A 20,474-nucleotide genomic window follows, 5' to 3' on the forward strand; every position below is an offset into this window, starting at 1 on the left:
ATCTGCTTTCCCCCTGGGTATCGGGTATCTTTGGGGAGAGTCTTGAAATGCCTCAGAAAGGTAGTTGGAATGCAGAGACTGCACATGGAAGCATTTTAGTCGACTGCAGAGCTGGAGAGATGTAAGACGAAACATTGCTCAATGTCCTCTTCAATGTATCTCTTGGATAGAGAGTGTTAACACATGTTATGTTCCCGGGCTATCTGGCCCCTCTGTATGTGTGTGTGTGTGTGTGTGTGTGTGTGTGTGTGGTGTTGTGGGGGGTGGGGGTGGGGGGTGCAGAATAGTAACTGCCGTGTCATAGCGGGGGTTGTGTAGAAATACACCCCTGGGACTTGAGCGCTGGCTCGCGTCCAACTCTGCTGATACGTTAACAAGAAGAACTTGTTCTTATCAATGGGGTGCTTTATTCCTGCTGTACACACACACACACGCACACACACACACACACCCACACACACACACACAGAAGCATCAACAGACTAAACAACCAGAAATGCAAGCATCAAAGATTTTAATAAACTCACAGAAAGACAGACAGACAGACACACGTTGACACAAAATAGACAAACAGACAAATGAGCACATAAACCAGTCTCAGAGACTCACACACACACACACACACACACACAGCCTACGGGTACAAAAGCAGTGCTGACATCAGGAATGCCCCTCCAGATCCTCATCGCTGCACCACACACACACATTGCCCGCTTGTTATTATTTCTAGTAAGAGGAAACTGAATCTGTCAACCTGGAGGAATTACGCAAAAAAAAGATAGGACAGGAGAGAGAGATGTGTGTGTGTGTGTGTGTGTGTGTGTGTGTGTGTGTGTGTGTGTGTGTGTGTGTGTGTGTGTGTGTGTGCGCGCGCGTGCGTGTGTAGGTATGGGAGTGATCCAGAGGTATAATGGTGTCTTGTTAGGTGGGTATACTGTGTAATAGTAAATAGAATGCTTATATGGTGTATCTTCTCTGAACTAACGAGGTGATCGCTGCAAGCACACAATGGCACAAAGAAGGCAAATAGTACATGCACTTAAGGGTCAATGTGCACACGGAACACAATCAAACATTAGACGGATCCATTTTTTTGCTTTGGGATCCAAGTGCTGTTATCGACACTAAAGCGACACTTTGGTGGTATTGATACTTTAGGGATCGATCTGCCCACCCCTGGTAAAACACAAGAGAATGGACTTGCTTGTTAGGAGAGCTTGAATCTCAGCACCTGTTGAGATAAACAGTGCTCTGAGTGACATTGATCAACAGCACCAGTGAACCTCCGCCTCGACCAGCTAACGTCTCGCTCTGTAATCGTCTCCTTTTAGATGTGCTTCTCCATCTAGCTTGTGACTGTCGACAATTGTGGGGATATATTAGCAGAAATGGAATATAATAAGTATGTTTTTTTCAGTGTATAATCACCTGATAATAAGAATCGCTGTGTTTTCGTTACCTTAGTATGAGCCGTTTATATCTACGTACGGAGCGGTTCCTCTTCACAGAGTCCAACATGTTGCTCCGCCGTGTTTCCAGAACGGACAAACCAAACTCTGTTAACTTTAAACGTTTTGGCCGGAGTTGATAACGCTACTCGCTCCCGTTGCCGCTCTCTCTCTCTTGCTTCACCACTCACTTCCCACTACACACACACTCTACGCACTGGCTCTGCTACAACTGGCTCTAGAGAGGGCCATTTGCGTTTTTTTTTGGCGTGATTTTTTTATATTAACAACTGATTATGTGTACTGTGAAAGGGGTTGCTCACAGTGACTAACCCAACAGATAATAATCACCCAACTTTGCAATTCCCTCGAGCTTTGCACAGTGTCTTTCTGCTTATTGTTTTTTTTGGTTTTACATCTCACAACTTTACTGTTTCGATTCACTCTTTCAGCATGATGGGCCACAGTCTTATTGTGCAAGATGGACACTGATACGTATATCTTGCGGGGTTTTTTTTGGTAGATATACAGTAAATCCCAGATGTATACAGTGTATACAAGGTGATGAGAGAGGGAAATGCAGGAGGAAAGAAAAGAGGTTGAAAAAACAGAAAGTTTGAGATCACTGATCGTAACGGTTGATAAAGGAGTAATAGGAGTAAAAGGAGTGCAAGGAGAGGAAAGCTCTGTGGCTACCATGGGAGTAAAGCAGAGCAACTACAGTATAATGCACAGCCTTCCACTGAACTGCTAATCTCTCAACATGGCCTACCTGAATGAAAAGGCTTTATGGCCGAATTTAATTACAAACAGCGTTAGGTACTTGACTCTCTCTCTCTCTCTCTCTCTCTCTCTCTTCTCTTTCTGTCTTCCTCTATTGCTTTCTCCACTGCAGACCTCACACTTCCTCTTCCACTGCAATTAGCCTCCTTCACCCATGCCAACAAAAAAGCCTCGGTTTTGTTTCTAGCTCGGACTGCTGCACACGTACACTGCAGCTCAAACATAATATACAGTATGTGTAAAATACAGCTCCCACTCTCAAGGCCAAGCGCTGCATTACTCACCCTCTGTGTCACGTAACTAAACAAAGAGTAGGCTACAGGTCTGTGGGGAGACAAGGTGTTAATACTTTTTTATTCCAATGCGCTGTTATTGCTGGAAAAAGTCTGAAAGCTGTGCCATGTGTTTGCAACTGTCAGAAGCTTTTTCGCTGTCTGTTCCACTCCTGCTTTTCGCCTTTCAATCCCGGAAGTCACAGGATCCTGTTGTTTTTCAGAGAATCCATTAAAAACAGCTTGCGGGAACATAAAGCATACAGCTGCCTTGACTAATACAATCCATCATTTTTTAACAACACATGTATTGCATTTCTTTTTTTTCCTCATGTGACTTAATCACGCAGCTCATTATCGTGTTTAACGAGGGCTATTTTCACTTCTGCCATTACCGAGCACTTTTTACGATACTCCTAGTTTCAGTACTTCGAGTGGAGAGGTAAAACGCAACATAAAGTGGGAGGCAATTACACGCAATGTCTGCATATTCCAGTTCAAGTTCTTTTGTTGCAGCAATGGATGTGGGTTTTTTAAGGATTGTAAGCGCAGTAATTGTGATATTATAAAGTACATGTGTTACTGTAAATGATGGATTAAATTACACATTCATTGCAACAATATCAGTTTTGGAGCAGGAGCCTGGTTTCTGGGGGGTATAGAACCGAACATTGTGGTTTTTCACTGTGCTAAATGGCTTCTGTTGGGCGCTTGTCAGTCTAGACAAAAGATGATATTTGTCATACCAATGTCCACATTTTATCCCTCGGCAACAGTAAATTGAAAAGCAGATGAATTAAATGGACACTTCTCCACCTCTGTCAAGGTGGCTGGTTTCAATTATGGAAAAGCATAGAAATAAGTAGAAATCAAATGTACAGTTTCATATCTATGTGGACTAGTCATTCAGGTGACAATATTACTTATATTGCCTGCCATGTTTAAGTCAAGTTTTACCATGGCAACAAACTATCTCATCACACTGTGGGAGAATAAGAATATAAAGGTGACCTATTATGCTTTGCTTTTTCCCTTTCCTTTAGTGTGCTCTATAGATATATGTGCATGTAAAAGGTTTGCAAAGTTACAAAGCCCAAAGTCCACGCCAAAGGGAGTTACTCTCCCCCACAGAATTACTGCTCCTGAACTGCCTGAAACGCCTTGCTTGAAGTCCCGCCTTTTCTTCCGTAATGTGATGATGTCACCAAGTAACACACTTTGCCTAGCAGCTGGTTTGGCACGCCCTTAATCAAAGCTAGTTAGAGCAGAGCTGGAGCGGAGTCCGAAAAGTTAGGTTCGGCTGACCAATCAGAGCAGAGTGAGCTTTTTTTGGATGGGGGTGGGCTAAAAACTGAGGACAGAGGGTGAAGAGAGGTGCTGCAGAACAGCCAGTATGAGACAAATAAAGCATTTTTTTTAACATTAAATCTAGTACAAATCCAAAACACAAGTATGCACCTGAAATAAGCATAATACGTCCTCAGTGACAATTTTGCCATGTGACATAAGTTGTCTTCTGTAAACAATATGTTGGGTCTTTAAGCTGGTTTGTTAAAGTTAGCCGCTGGCCAATGTCAGTGTCTGCCAACGTAAGCCATTGGCCACTTTCAGCTGGTTTGCTAACGTTTGCCACCTGTAAGCCTACATTTAGGAATTCTATTTCTCGAGGGCAGGCTTTGGAGTTGTTTAAAGGCACCTCTGACAAATAAACGAAATTCATATAACGAGTAATGTTACAAATTTGCTGTTTAATTTGTAAACTAATTACTTTTACTCAGTGAGTAGCCAAATATGTTATTCAGTAACGTTAATAAGTAACATTTTTCAAGTAACTTGCCCAACACTGGTCAAAATGTATAATTTATTGAAGTGTCAAGCTACTGAATTTGAGTAAAGATTATAATAATAACATTATTTTGCAGAGATACAGAACATTTCTCAGTTCTTTCTTTTATGGCAAACATACTAGAATCAGTTCCAGTCAGGTTAGTTTCTTTCTGTCTTTTTTATTTAGCTATTTACTGTGAATTAAGGATTTCTTCTTCCTGCCACCTTCCTCTGAAGTAATATAGAGTTGGCTCAAGGAATATGACATTCATATTTCGAATCATTTGGGGGATATTTAAAGACTGAAGAGGATTGATTCGAGGAAACACAGGGGCTCAAATAACCGTGTTCAATGTGGTTTAATATCGGTGTAGAAAATATGTTTTCATTCCCTCAACTATTATTGTGAATATAGAGAGTATAGTGCATTTGCTTCCGCTCTGATATTAAGTGGAATTTATTCTGCAGATGTTGCAGGTGGTGCCCTGTCTTGTTTCTTTAGGGTCATGTATTTTTTTTTAATACACTTAAGCAAACATTATTCCAACAGTATGGTTCCATTACAGTTGTGTTCGTGGTCACGCTGTGCTGGGATTAAATACAACTATGTAAGGCAAAAAAAAACAACACTAAAATATTCGACCCTTGTGCGGGTTTAAGTACATTTCCAATGGAGTTCTCTTCTCCATAGTCATTTAAAGCTTTTATGAAAGCAACTTTTCACTGCCCTAATGCCCGCAGTGCTTATGGGAAAAACTCCCCAAACTTCATTCTCCCTTGAAACAGTTTAGTGATCTCTGCAGCCGAGTCAATAAATAGGAACACATAACTTTTTCCCCCCTCCCCGCCCAGCTCCCGCAGCTCCCCTCTCCTCTGTGCACGATCCAATTTCAGCCCGACGGAGGTGATCCTTCCTCGGGGCCCGTTCGGATGGAGGCCGCCGGGCCGTTTACACAGCGGAGTGAGAATGAGGGATTTCTAATGACTCTGCACTCTGATAGTCTTCCACTGGTGCCCAAGGCCTCTCGCCAAGGACCTTCCAACTCGACACAACTACTCATCAACCGGTCACATAATTCCAGACTATATAGGCAGAGCGTGTGAGGGGGGGCCTCCGAGTCCAGGAAGCGCGGCTAAGACGAGTGTTAGCAGATGGAGTCCATGCTGATTTTTCTCTCCTCTTACACTCAACTCATCTCTCTGAAAAAGTCTTGAGTTATAGTATATTTATTATTACTGATTATCATTATTATTGGAACATTTTGAACTAAATCCTGTCACGTCCTGAGGGGAGAGATCCGAAGGAAATATCCTTTGAAAAGTTTTTTACTTCGTTAATGCAAATTTAATCCATGAATAATAAGTGCCGTGTCAAAAATATTAATGATCTCCTATAACTGAGTAATCCGTGGTGAAGCTGTCCGGCAGTGTTAAGTCACCTCAAAAGCTTTCTAATTGTTTTTGGCAAAGCAAGGTGGATGTCTTAGTTCTGTCTGTGTAGAAATCATCAGCATTCAGGTTATTTTCTCCAAATGTTTCCCTGTATTTTGCACCCATAATAATACCTCTTAACCATTTAAACATTTACTGTAAATTGGAGTCATTTTCTGTTTATAAATTGAATCATTTCCACACTTTTTTAGAACGCTATTGTGTTTTTTTTCTCTTTTCTTTAAACCCATCTGTTCTTTAAATTACCAGCGAGGTCAACAGAGCAGAACTATTCCGTGACTCATTTTGCACATTGTTTTTTAAAGTTTACTTTGACTTGAGTTTGGTTTAGTCTCCATATTTATAACAGCTATCATGCTCCGTTTTAAATGACGGTTTTACATTGACGACGCTGCACGTCAGCGAGACGTTTGATGGGACTTTGATTGATTTTTTAAAAATAATAATCCTTATATTTATTGTTGTGTTTTCATTTTAGTAATAGCTTTGAAGACGAGCTTTCTGTTTTTACCCTGCGATACCCCTGAGATCATCTGTCAATCAATCAAATGTGTCCAATACTCTGATGGCTTTGTGCCTTGGATTTTATGTCCCTGATTTTTGAGTTTTTTTATATATATAATATGAGTTCTATTATTTTGTCTGATCAATCATAGATGTTGACATTACTCTTGGTGGCTACAGTTCTTCTCTTTGTGATAAACTGCTGTTCCTCCTCCTGGAATGTGTTATTAGTGTATTCACTACATATCGGGTTTATGCTCATCTTATGTTTAGTCATCTTATTCATTTATTTTGTATCACTTTTATTGTTTTTTAAGCAGTTTTATCATTTCTTGTATTTTCTATTATTTTTTTAATTGCTTTTATTGTTTTTATAGTTTTTTATAGTTTTTTAATCCTTTCATCATTCTTTTATCATTTTTATATTTTTTATCGTTTTTTTTATTGTTTTTTTTTGTATCAATTTATAGTTTTTTATTGTTTTTTATCAGTTTATTGTTTTTTATCGTTTATATCATTCTTTATCGTTTTTATCACTTGTCACTTGACGAGCAATTGTTTTTCCATTATTGTTCATTTGACCGCGTAACTTTACTTCCTACCTGCTGTTGTTTACTGAGAGACAGTTGTAAGTGTAACTGTAACAAATGTAATAGGTTGTAGAATTAACAGTAGAATTAAGACGAAACTCCGGTGTTTTTTTGACAACAGCCGCTGCCTCCATTTTGGACTGAAAACGCGTATTATATCTATAATATTTTACTCTTCAACACAGGTCATTTCGGTAGAATATGACAATAGAATAGAAATAATTTTGTTTTACTTTTGTACGGCACTTTTTATGCAGACGTTTTACTGGCGTCCGGTAGTCGCTTTAAGTCCAAAATGGTGGAAGTGCTGCAGTGCTGCAGCTTTGCTGCTAGGCGCTGAAGGAACGAACAATTGACTCACTTCTTGGCAACATACGTTCTTTGGAATTAGCTTGCATCACTTCTTGTTCCCCAGAACTGGGTCCTCTTGTCACACCGTGTTTACATCAGAGAACGCAGCAAAAGCTCTCTTCAAAACAGAGCAGCAAATTACCAGCAAATGTCACAGATTATTACTTTATCATTAATAAAACGCCGCGAGACTCAGAGGGCGCCGTAATGCCACTTTGGACCGTGTGTCTGATGGTGTCGGTGGACCCGAAGCAGCAGAAAAATGAGAGGGATTAACGAAAAGGTCAGTCCCGCCATTGCTTTTCTTTAACCCGCATCAATTCTGAAACTGGTTACACTTCCAGACTTATTACCGTCGCCGCGGGGGGAAGTGGGTGTAAAGTGGTACGGCAAGGCCACGGACCTCATCCGTGTGTCCCTGAATGAGCGTTAGGTATTAAGGATGCAAGGGGAGAAAAAAAAGAAGAAGAAGAATACTTGACCCCTATTGTCTCCGTTTGGTCATATTTCCCTGTCGCAGCCTCGAGACCGAGCTGAATTCCACTTCCTTTAGTGTGTCAAAGACAAAACATAACACCGCAGGCACGCAGAAACACACACTTAGGCAGAATGTCATTGCGATGTGGGTTCATCACCTCCATCAAGAATGCTTTCAGGAAGGGGAGTGAACACACACACACTCCCACACGGCTACATTTCTCATCTGGGCATACAAAGATGTGCGGCGTTCTTCCTTTGACAGTGTGGCTCCTTTGACATTTAACCAAATCAAAACAAATTCCACTCATGAGTGCATTTTCAATACACACACACACACACACACACAAAAAAAAAACTGTGTAAAAATACACCACTCTGAGTAATCAGAGTGTAAAAAGCCCCCTGATAATAAAACGCATCGGGGACGAATAGAAGCAGCAGAACAATACTCATTCACTGCTTCAATTTGTGCCTGTAAATGAGGCCATTTTGTTGCTAATAATGATTTAAACACTTTATTGGCTAATTTAAATGGGGACCATTCTGCACTGTAGGAATCGAATGTTTTTTATTCCTCGCCTTAGCTCTGTTTTTTAAAAGAAATGGCCTCGCTAAACCGCCGTTGCTTTCACACGTCTGGGTCCATTTATGTGAACAGTCCCCGTTGTGTAATTTCTCCACCGGCTCCCTGTTCAGCCCCTCTTTGTCCCTCGTCTCTTTTCTTTCCCCGACACCATATGGGAGAATGGAAAATTGATTATAAATAGACGATGTGAGGGATCCACGGTAATGACGGTCGGAGAGTGCTCTCCGTCCCCAAAGCACAATGTCACCACAAGCTATCGGCTGCCCCGGCGCCGCCGCTTTGATGCTGCCCGGTGCATATTCTTATGCTTTGACGCTGGTAAGCCTATATGCCTCCAGAGAACTCGCCTGGGGGTCAACTAATGGGACCGCTGCCATCCTCCCTCTTTGCTTTGGAAAAGCCTTTTTTTTTTCTCTCTCTCTCTCTCACTCTCTCTTTCTCTTTCTCTTTCCTTTGGTTACAATAACTACAGCTCTCACAAACCTAGACGGGGGGACAATCCGCAGCTCTGGCCGTGTAAAGAGACGGAGGAAAAGCGGTGGAAGCAACCAGCCGGCGCGTTCGCAGCCAACACAAACTGACTCACACCTTGGAATCTTTCAATTTCGCCTGTAATAAATTGCAGGAGGAAGCAATTGCGTCGCCGATGTGCTGAGGGGGTTGAAATTGAAACGGGACGGTGGCGTGCGCTCAAAGAGAACAGCGCCATGTAGTCTTGTTGCCTTTGACTATAGACTAAAGAAATGGAAACAATTCCTGAATCTCTGTCTCTCTCTCTCACACAGTCATTCTCAGGGCCACGGAAAAGTGTTTGCGAGGCTGAGCACGCATACCGACAGATACGCCTCGACGTTAACGTGTCAAGTCGCTACCTCGGCTCGCATATTTTCTCACAATAAAATGTAAAAATACAATTGACAACAGCAGCAGTGGCAGCATCTAGTGTGGCAATTATGGAGGCAACAAAACCGCTTTCACAGAGATATGGAAGTCTAACTGCAGCATAAAACGGCCACAAGAAGTCCTTACAATGTATGAAATATATATATATATATACGTGTTTATACCCTTCAGCTAAGTGACCTGCGTTAGGCGATGTAATAAGACGGCCTTAAAGCTGCAGTAGGCAAGATTGGAGCAAATATGACCTGTGATTGGCCAAAGTCTCACATTATGGGCTAGACTTTTTTAAATTCTGAAAACAGAGCCATGAGGAGGTGCTAGGGCTGTCAATCAATTACAATATTTAATCAAGTTTAGTCGCACGAGTGTTCGCAATTAATCGCAAATTAATCGCACATTTTTTATCCGTTCAAAATGTATCTTAAAGGGAGATTTGTCAAGTATTTAGTACTCTTATCAACATGGGAGTGGGCAAATATGCTGCTCTATGCAAATGTATGTATATATTTATTATTGGAAATCAATTAACAACACAAAACAATGACAAATATTGTCCAGAAACCCTCACATGTACTGCATTTAGCATAAAAAATATGCACAAATCATAACATGGCAAACTCAAGCCCAACAGGCAACAACAGCTGTCAGTGTGTCAGTGTGCTGACTTTACTATGAGGGGTACCCATAGAACCCATTTTCATTCACATATCTGCAGGTCAGAGGTCAAGGTACCCCTTTGAAAATGGCCATTAATGGCCAAAATTTTGTGTAAGTTTGGAGCGTTATTTAGCCTCCTTCTCAACAAGTTAGTATGACATGGTTGGTACCGATGAATTCCTCAGGTTTTCTGGTTTCTGAGCCAGCTATAACCTCCGAAAGATAGATTGCATTAATGCGTTAAAGAAATTAATGGCCTTAAAAAGAATTTGCGTTGACACGTTATTATCTTTGACAGCCCTACGAGATGCAGAAGTCTAGTTTTCTCTCAGAACACTTGAATTATAATATGCTGAAAGATTATTATGACATTTATGCTCAATAATGCCAAAAACCTTCTGCCTACTCCCCACTTTAATGCTCTAACTTCCCCTCTTTTTCTGCTGCCCAGCTGAGTGGCGGTAAGCCTTGTTCACTCTAACTGCAGGTGGCCTCGGTGACATGCATTAGTCCATAACGGAGGAGCAAATGCGAGCACCCCCCGGAGCGCCGTGGGCCCAGACGTAACTGGATAAAAGCTGTCGGAGAGGGCCTCGTCTGAGCCACAAGTGGAAACGCAGGCCGAATCTAATAAGGGTCCAACCCACAGCGATGTAGTATCCAAACAAGGGCTCTGAATACGCACTTCTCTTTGCAGGTAATTTGGTCTCAGCTGGGCCTAAACTCGTGTTATTCTGTTACATTCCCTCACGCCGCCCGCTCTGCTCTGTGGCTGCTACAAGAGAAAAAACAGACATTTGCTGACCTTACAAATTACATTCTCTCACAATGATGTACAGTCTGCGCCCCGACAGCTGATTTGAAACCAATAATATCGACGGTGACGTCTTGTTTTTCCGAGGCTTTGCTTTCTTACACGATAAAAAAAAAAACAAAAAAAAAAAAAAAAAAAAAAAAAAAAACGCCTTGTTTTTAAAGAAGAGAATGAGATTGGCAGAAGCTTGTTTGCTCGCCGGGCGTGCGGGTATCAGATAACGCCGTGCGTGTTTTATTGGGTGACGGACAAATAAAGAATAGCAGAACAACGTGTGGGAAGACAGACACTGGTCTAAAAGCCTCCATTCATCCCTGAGTCATGTTTCACTGGGGCTGCAATGTCAGGCCGGACCCTAATCTCCTCCAGATGCCCTCGAAGGAAAACAACATCCCCCGCCAGCGCCGCCAGCAGAACGAGAACAGAACACCCAACCTTGATAACGTAATTGATTTCTCTCATAGCTGTTTTGACTGTGTCTATGTGTTTACTCGAGAATTCTCTCTCTGTTTGGTTTCTACAATCCTCGCTTGCTATAGTCTTGATCAAAACAGTATCTCCTTCCACTCATCAGCTCCTGCACCCGCCCGCTCGGAAGAACAAGCGAAATATATGCATAACCCTGCGCTGACACGCCGTCTCGTTTGATGTGGGATTCTCAAACAGATGCCCCGTCTCTCCAACGTTATTGGGGATATTAAAGTGCTGCGTGGCTCTGTCTCTCTGACTCTTTAATGCAAACACACACACACACACACACACACACACACACACACCAACATTTGCGAAAAGCCAATTCCATTTCCTGTTTTAGAAGCTAGCTCTCACAGCTCTCCCCTGTTATCCGGAAAGTAAATAAAAATCTCAGCCCGGGAAGTCGAGAACAGACGGAGGGGTTGCTGGTGCAGTTGGTGGCGGGGTTGCAAATATAATGATCCTTTTTCATGGTCATTATACAGCAATCTATTGGTGGTGTTTATTACTAAATTATTTAATCTGTGAAAGGTCAAGTTCCCAGAGGGAAAGGTGACAACGTTAGATCCGAAACAACAAGATATTTCATTTAAAAAGAGAGAAGAGCTGCAAGTCCTCTTATTTGAGGAGCTGAAATCAGTGAATATTATGCATGTTTGCTTGATGAATTCCTTAAAAGTGTTAGGTTTCTTTATTTGAACAGGGACAATGCACAAAGAGCATTAACCTCATATAAAACAAGTCGAGATATAATGTACCTGGTTTTAGCAAATTGCTATTTTCCGCCCGTAGTCCCGAGGCAGTATAGGTAGAATAATAAAAATAGTAAGAAAAATTAGACATTACAAGAAGATTTGATAGTAAAAGAGCACATATATTGACATATTTTTTTTAATCATGAATTTTAAGAGTATTTTTATTAAATGATTCAAGTGGTCATATGGCTGTTTTACCTGCCTAAGACCAACTTGTCAAATAGTATGACAAATGTGAATTTTAATATGTATTTGATGCCTCAACTGTCAGGGAGTTTCTTATGTCAAAAATTTGCAAGGTAAAATTTTAGTGTGTTACCGAGCTTTTTAATATTGATTTTGAAATCAAAATGGATCAAGACTGACACACAAGTATTTATAATCTTCCACATTATTAAGTCGCAAATGTCAGGACAAGCTTGTATCTGTTAGAGAAGTACATAGTTACAGTTTTTCCAACATTTACAGTGAGACAGGAGCCATTTGGTGACATTTTCCATTTCCTTAGTTAGTTCGACATTTTTGGAAAGTTGCTTACTCGCTTTGTCGAAGAGAGTTAGATGAAAAGATGAATACCACCCCTATATCTGGATATATATACAGCTACAGCCAGTAACTGGTTAGCTTAGCTTAGCAGAAAGACTGGAAACAGGTGGGAAACAGCTAGCCTGGCTCGGCCCAAAGATAAAATAATCAGCCTACCAGCAGCACCTCTAAAGCTCACTTATTAGCATGTTATATCTCCTTTGTTAATACTTAAACTGAAGCATAGAGGCATTGTCCCACTGTCATGCCGTGTAAAACCACAAGATATAACATGTCCATTAGCAAGTTTTAAAGTTGGTGGTAGGCAGATTTTGTTACCAGTTGGCTACCTCCGGTTCTGAAAAGTGAAACTAATGTGGAAGTGCCTTAAACTTGCATTCTATCTAATTGAATGCAGGTTAGGCGACTCCTCTGGTTGCAAAAAGAAGTCTGATTGTATGGAAGTCTATGAGAAAATGAGCCTACTTCTCACTTTGATTTATTACCTCATTAAACATTCTCAATCACTAGTTTCAAGTCTTTTTCAATAAAACCAAGATTGCAACAGCCAAAATGCTGAACTCAAGGCTTCAATGGGCGACGTCACTGTGACTACGTCCACTTTTTATTTACATTTACAGTATATACACCAGCAGCTGTCCAAGCTAAGCTAACCAGCTGCTGGTGGTAGATTCATATTCAAAAGACAGACATGTCTGAGTGTGGTATCAATCTTCTCGCCTAACTCTCAGCAAGAAAGCAAATGAGCGTATTTCAAGCTAATTCTTTAAGCAACTAATCAATTTGAAAAAATCCACTAGTTCTTCCAGCACTAGTTGACTGATTGCTCGCATTAAAACTGTCTAAACACAGCATCAATATATGTTCAGCCCCGCCGCAGACAGACTGAATAACACCTGACACGACCCCGACACTGTGATGAATTTCAAAGGCTTGCAGCGTCTGAGCGGGGGACGTATCTGTCCTCGTAAAACAAAACTGTAAATACACATAAATGAAATTTACAAGCCAATTGCATCTCTGGAGTTGAGTCAAACTTGTAAACACAGAGGAGGAGAAAGAGGAGGAGGAGGAGGAGGAGGATGCAGAAGAAAAAGATAAGCATGCCTTGAATTATCTGGGCCAGTCAAACGGAGGTGTGTTCAGGGACGGACGATGCGGCTCCCCGCTCCAGGCCAGGTCTGCTAGAAGGTCATGTGAAAGTGGAAATGTGGCTGAGCGGGACGCTCGCCAGAGGCTGTTATGAGTCGAGAAAGCTTATTTTTCTTAAAACAAAGTGAAAACTGCATGCCACCTGGGAGGGATTATTCCTCACTGTTTCAATAGCAGTCCAGGTTATTTGAATAATTGGCTTTGGAAACATGTGACAAAATCTTGCCACAAGGCAGAACTCTCTCCTTTTTTTTTTTGACGGCGTTATTGTTTCGACAAAAAAAAAAATTTCAACAGACATAATAAGAGACCGGGCTTTTTTGCACTCTGCATTACTGGACAAACAATTACCCAGCAATTACTGAGAGGCTTTTTAGATGGAGGCGAATGGATCACTCAGCAGGCAAGCTGACAGCGGGAGCTAACTCAGCAAGCGACATGCAAAATAGGAAAATAATAGTGTCGAGTGCTAGAAGAGAAGATCATCCATACAACACAGGGACATACAATAAACAAGAAAAAGAAGGCAACACATAAGTAGGGGAAAGAAAACAATTCGTGCAGACAGGCGAAGGGCACATACACAAAGAAAAAAGACATATCCAAAGAGGTGAACATGCAAACACATATTCAGACTCCTGTGAGTGCTGTCAAAGCCACCGACAGAGCATGTCAGGGCACCCGATTGGACTGTTATCAGGCCTTTAAATAGGCATTATCAGTCGCTATAAGCACCATAGATGTGGATCAATATAGGCGGACGCCCTATGCCTTAAGCCAGCCGTGCAGGCAGGGAATTAAGTCTCAGCCTGGATACGCATGTTTTATTCAGAGTGAATCTGGTATTAAAGCAGTACATATAAACAGAATGGTTAAATTTTTTTCCCACATGAAAGGATTCTTTCATTTCATGATATCAGGCTGTGAGAAGGTTTAATAAAGGAAAAGTTTAAGGTGAGCAATAACAGGAAGTCCAGGGAGTTGCATAACGTCTATGTGGTGTTTGGTTTGGAAGTGGTAGCCGGTGTTTTGTGTTGACTAGACCAGACATTTGATCCAACTCGCATCCCGAGTCACAATTTTGCAACAATGAAACTAAAGGGTGATGTCACAGCGTCTGGTGAGAGACAGAGCGAGTGAAGAAAAGGGTTGAAGACAGATGCTGAGGGGAGATAAAAAAAAAAAGAAATAGAGAGTATGTGTTCTGTTCAGACTGACAGCCTAAATCTGATTTCTGGCATATCCACATTGGAATCAGATTGCTTTTTGTCAAGTGTGGATGGCAAAGAGACAAGTCGTATACTGTAGGTGGTTTGAAATCTGACTCAAATCAAATTTTAAACGACTCAGCCTAGCCACTCAATCAGATTTCAGACGTCACTCGCGGACCATAACACAGAACATATGACGGTGACATCACATCTGGCTGTGACCGCTGCACAGCGGTGGAAAGTAGATCCGAAGTGAAAGTGCCAGTATACAGCAATGTAAAACCGCTCCATTACAAGTGTTGCATTCAAAACTTACAGTAAGTAGAATTACAGAAGTTTAATCAGCAAAATGTACTTAAAGTTGTTAATACTGACATTTTACTGTTAACTGTACAGCTTGTCGACGTGGAGCTACTTTCAACTACTTTACATAGAGTCAGGTAGTTTATTCCAGAGGTTCCAAACCTAAGGATCGCACCCCTTCCCAAGGATCAGGAGATACATCTGAGAAAAAAAATCACTGGTTAAAAAAGTGTCTATTTGCATCCAGTTGAGAATAGCCTGTTATTTGTGCTTTTATGTGAAACTTTTATGCTACCGTCCTGGCCAGGACTCCTTTATAAAAGAGATTTTAAATCTCAATGGGAATATACCGGAAAAATAAAGGTTAATTAAAATAAAATAAAGTTTTGTATCGGATGGGTTCTGGTTTCCGTTTGTAGTCCAAGTAGTATTGACAAATTACGTTCGTGCAACCTTTGGTTGCATGCTGCTACAACAGTCTGTGTGGAGAGCAAGAGGCGTCAAAATATCCAGTATCTGGGATATTTTGGCTTCACTTTTGTACAGTGGGAGGAAGTGGAGACGGGTCGTCCATCTTTATATACTGTACAGTCTATGGGCTGAACGCATTGGCTGAAATGTAATCTCTGAACCCGTCGGCTATCGTCTAACGATGATTAGCTTTATTAAAATATGATTTATCTTCATTCATTTGCAGATATCTGTTTTTAGAGATTAGTCAAGACGTTGCCTAGACGTGGAAGTTGCTAATTGGCCTGTAAACAATGACCGGCGCACAGAAGAGGAAGTCTTGGCCTTTGGATATCCATAATCCGTTATCTGGATATCAGCTTGCTACATCTGGACCCCATAGTCTAAATTGTCATCAGACCGATGGCCGATGGGTTCTGCGATTGATAGAGCACCAAAACTATGTTATTTTATTTTTTTCATTTTGTCACTGCCATTATAAATCCTACTCACTGTACACATAGTCATCTTTACATGTCGATACAGCTCATAATCATCCAGTCCACGTATATCCATTTAGTATTTATGTATTTACAGAACAGACTTGACTTGTTTATAGATGTTTTATTTTAATTTATTATTTTATTCTTATCATATTGTTAGTCATTGGAGCTTTTTATATATATTTAGATAATATTTGTATTGTTTATATAACAGTCCTATCTACTCCTTATCTTTATTTGTCCAGCTTTGTTGTCCCTGTTCTTAGCTGTTATTTGTAAATTTCTTGTATGTATGTGCTTAGCAAAATAAATCTGATTCTGATTTTTGTATTCATGGTTTTCTCTCTCTGAGCGAGTTATTTAAATGAAACCATCTGGCACAGTTAAAGAAGAAATCACTCTTTGTTGAAATAAGTCATGGACATCTGAAACATGGCAAGGAGCCCCATCTAGACGGGTCACAGGCCAAAAAGGGTTGGGATCTTAATCTGCAAAGCAACTTTATCCGTCTCATTAATGTGCTGGATTAAATAGTAAAAGATAATATAATACTCCCCTCTGAAATGTAGTGGACTAGAAGTAGAAAGTACCTACAGTGCATCAGGCCTACGTACATGAGTAACAGGAGTTACTTTCCACCTCAGCTGCCACATGAAACATGGCTGCACACATTAACCTTCCTCGTCCCCGATGCTGCCTGCACGCCACTATTAAGTGTGAGCGCACACATCTCCATCCTTCATCCAATCTGCAGCTCGCTGTGTCGCTGTCATTCTAGAAAAATGCTCCATGAGTCACAGAGTATATGTGCGGCAGTGTTGTTACCGCAAAACTAATCTCGATAGCTTTACGACGCCTGAACACAAACTGCAACATCGCTTGTAAATGACAAAAAAAAGAGGCTCCGTCCTAAAGATCAGACTGAAGAGACAAATTGAGCTTTTATGAGGTGTGAACATAAAAATGTAAGATAAGGGGGGAAAGATGAGGGCAGAGGTGAAGGTTGGTTGGGTCCAAGCTTCTTTAAAGTTCAGTGTGGTTGGAGCAGAAAATCTGTGTTGTGTGCTGAACTGTATACGCCTGCTGGCAGCCGCTCTGGCTGGCATTAGCCATTGCTTTTTTGGCTGCTTTCAGAAGGATCCAAAGCAAACAGGAATGGTCGTGCTTGCGGGCCGTAAAACTTGTGTGTCAGCCCACTCAATCATACTATACACAGCGCCGTGCTTCACAAAAATGGCAGGACATTTCTACATTTCCTTATCAAGCTAAATGTAAAATATTAACCCTCAATAGACTCGTTTTTGTATTTTTTAGGGGGTATTTAGGGGGAGATGGCAGGTCAACAGTAGATGTCACATAGAAGTGGTGTACATCATCTGAAAGCTGGGAACCTGAAGATTCATTTTGAGATGCAGCTCAGCACTGTGTGTCAAGTTGTTCTAGTCATGATTTAGAAATAAACATGAATTAATTAATTAAAGTAAATTGTAAACATGTACAAGTGTTTAGAACTCTATGATGGAAGTATATGATGGCCATTCACGTGCTCTATTATGTCTCATAAGTTGTTGTAGCAAATTGTGGGAGATACCATTTGTTACAATAAATTTGGTGCTAAATTTAACCATTTTTTACCACTCGAGAATTGATAAAAATGATCAAAAATCCCTAAAAAATACCACATTAAGACACAAAGACCTTGAGGAACACCATAGAAAAAGCTATGCTGTGATTTGGTAACAAAAACTTTTGACATTTCTGCAAGAATTGCATTTTTTGGCGATTACATTGGCGAGCAATTCTATTCTGGGAACTGCTCAGAAACCCCCTTATTGTCAGTCTACGTAGGAAAGCCATCCACCCTCTGAATGCTCTAGGTCTCTAGTTTGTGGCTGTAAAGTTTTATGGTCATGGTCAGGTCATTTTATACATTGAGGTCAAGTAAAAAAAAAATTGGTCTCACTGCAAATAAATGGCTACTTTGGGGACTAACGTCATCACACATGAATACAGTTGGGCTCATTGGATCCACAAGAGCTTTGCAGTGATACCCGATTTATACAATTATAAGACTGTTTAGGGACCCCAGTCTGCAGAAATATTCAAACACACCGTTTTAGAATAGGCGGAAATAACACATTTGTACTGCATTCAAAAAATTGCATGTGATTATCATAAAGTGTGAATGTCTGTAAAGGGGAGACTCGTGGGTACCCATAGAACCCATTTTCATCCACATATCTTGAGGTCAGAGGTCAAGGGACCCCTTTGAAAATTGCCATGCCAGTTTTTCCTCGCCAAAATTTAGCGGAAATTAGTGGCATTAATTTTCAAACTTCCCGACAAACTAGTATGACATGGTTGGTACCAATGGATTCTTTTGGATTTCTAGTTTTATATGATACCAGTATCTTCTAGCTTAAGGGGTACTACACTGATACTGTGGATATGATGTATAATTTTCCATAAAAAAAAAAAAAGAATTAAGAAAAGTTGATAAAGGGGTCTTAAAAGTTCTAGCGAGATAGTGGCAACATTGTGTGCTCAAATTACAGATGGAATGAATCAAGGGTTAAAAGCATTGCCGCCCCCCCCCCCACCCTCCAGCTGGTTGACTGCCTGTGTGTCCATTTGAATTGAGGAGATATTATGAAAAAAGTCATCAGTGCCCGGCAACACAGACATTGTACCGACAAATGACTGTTCCCACATTGTCAGTCATAACCAGTCTGATTTCTTGGCAGGCGAGCCAGATTTAAATGGCCGTTTTGAATGTTTATGGGGCTTCTTTGCGCTCTGAATTGCAGGTCTTTTTCAGAATATTGTTACTGCAGCAATCAAATCGGTCATTTTCCTTTTATACTGCTCTGTAAAGAACAATCCAGGTGCCGGTAAATGTCGAGTGATTAGTTTGAAAAAAACAACAACAAAATATTTGTCACCTCTGATGTTGAGACGCATTTACCATAGAGCTGTGAATGTCAATGTACTTGCCAAAAAAGGCAAATAGGCGGAAAGAAATACTCAAGCAGGGGCAAAAAATGAATAAATGAATAAAAATTGTTGAATATTAATTCATGCTAGAGATTCAAACAAATTCACGCCAGAGAGGCATATTATTCAGTTTTCTTTCCTGAGAATTAAAAGTAAAATTAAAAGTAGACCTATTTTTACTTAACAATGCTGTTTCAGTGTTCTTATTATTTTGTCATTTTCATTCTTTAAAAGTCACCAGAATGCAGGAAACAAAGTTTTCTGGAGGACCCCCAGACCCCCCACTGTGGTTTTAAAATCCTTCCTATTTTTGAGGTCTCAAGGTTAGCAAGTATGCTTGCGGCAGCAACATTTAAAGCGATTAATTGTACATTATGGATAAACTGAAAACATCCCTCTTAGGATGTGTGATTTTGTTTTGGACAGGAAGCTTTAACTGAATGGTACAGCATCCAGTTTGTCATTGTACTCATTTTCTAAGGCCCTGTTCGGACCTGGTATTAACATGCGTCCTCAGTGATCGGATCACAAGTGGACAGCTTTAAGAAAAGGTGTGAACGCACTCAAGACGCATTGAGATTGGATCTTTCAGACCACATTCAGAGGTGGTCAGGGCCACATATGGCCACATTCTTTTAGCAGTGTGTACGCGAATGCGTCCTGGCCACATTAAGGACCGGGATCACCGTGCCCCTCAGGTGCATATCAGGCAGACACGGCGCTTGTCGGCATGGAAAAGGCCTCTTTGCTCTACTGTATCCTGTCGGTACAACTGTATTTTATGAAAATATAACTTGTTTATAGGCTACATATCTACAGACTATCAGACTAGACTACACGAAAAGTGCATTATTTATCATACTGTCGGAGATGTGTCGGTGTTTTTGTTCCGCTGCTGTTCACCCCGCTGTTGTCTGGCAAAAGCAGCGGTGTGGAGGTCCCCGGGGACCTGTGGGGACCTTACCCTTTATTTTTATGTTAATAAAAATGGACCAGAATTCACGAATATGTAGGATATTACTACTGACACTCATGTAATATTACGTCACAAAGTCTGCTGTATTAGCTGTGTGTTTACTAAGTGTTTATTTGCATATAGAGCGAGGAAATGAGATCTGATCACAAGTGGCCACTGAAGACCTGTGTGAACAGAAGCTGTCCACTTGTGATCCGATCACTGAGGACGCATGTTAATACCAGGTCTGAACAGGGCCTATGTGTTATAGAAATAAAGTTGCTTTTAAAAAAAAGAAAACATCCGCCACTGCAGTTGTCTTTTCCTTATGAATCCCCCTTCGCATCTTTCCTAGACCTTACAACGCTTTCCATCGATGTCAAGGAAAGGTAGTTAGGAAAATACGTTAGGAAGTCATTTTTAACTATTCGGCCGCAGCCCACCTGCGTGTCACGTGACACCCA

The 20,474-nt window shown here is 40.9% G+C and overlaps 1 protein-coding gene across 1 annotated transcript in view; it reads right to left on the minus strand.

Annotated features, from left to right (window-relative positions):
* The window catches only part of flrt2 (fibronectin leucine rich transmembrane protein 2), a 53,351-nt gene that overhangs the window by 24,304 nt on the left and 8,573 nt on the right, over positions 1-20,474 (minus strand). The gene's annotated exons all lie outside the window — the stretch shown is intronic.

The sequence above is a fragment of the Sebastes umbrosus genome, chromosome 18, assembly GCF_015220745.1.
Source record: "Sebastes umbrosus isolate fSebUmb1 chromosome 18, fSebUmb1.pri, whole genome shotgun sequence".
Classification (NCBI taxonomy): domain Eukaryota; kingdom Metazoa; phylum Chordata; class Actinopteri; order Perciformes; family Sebastidae; genus Sebastes; species Sebastes umbrosus.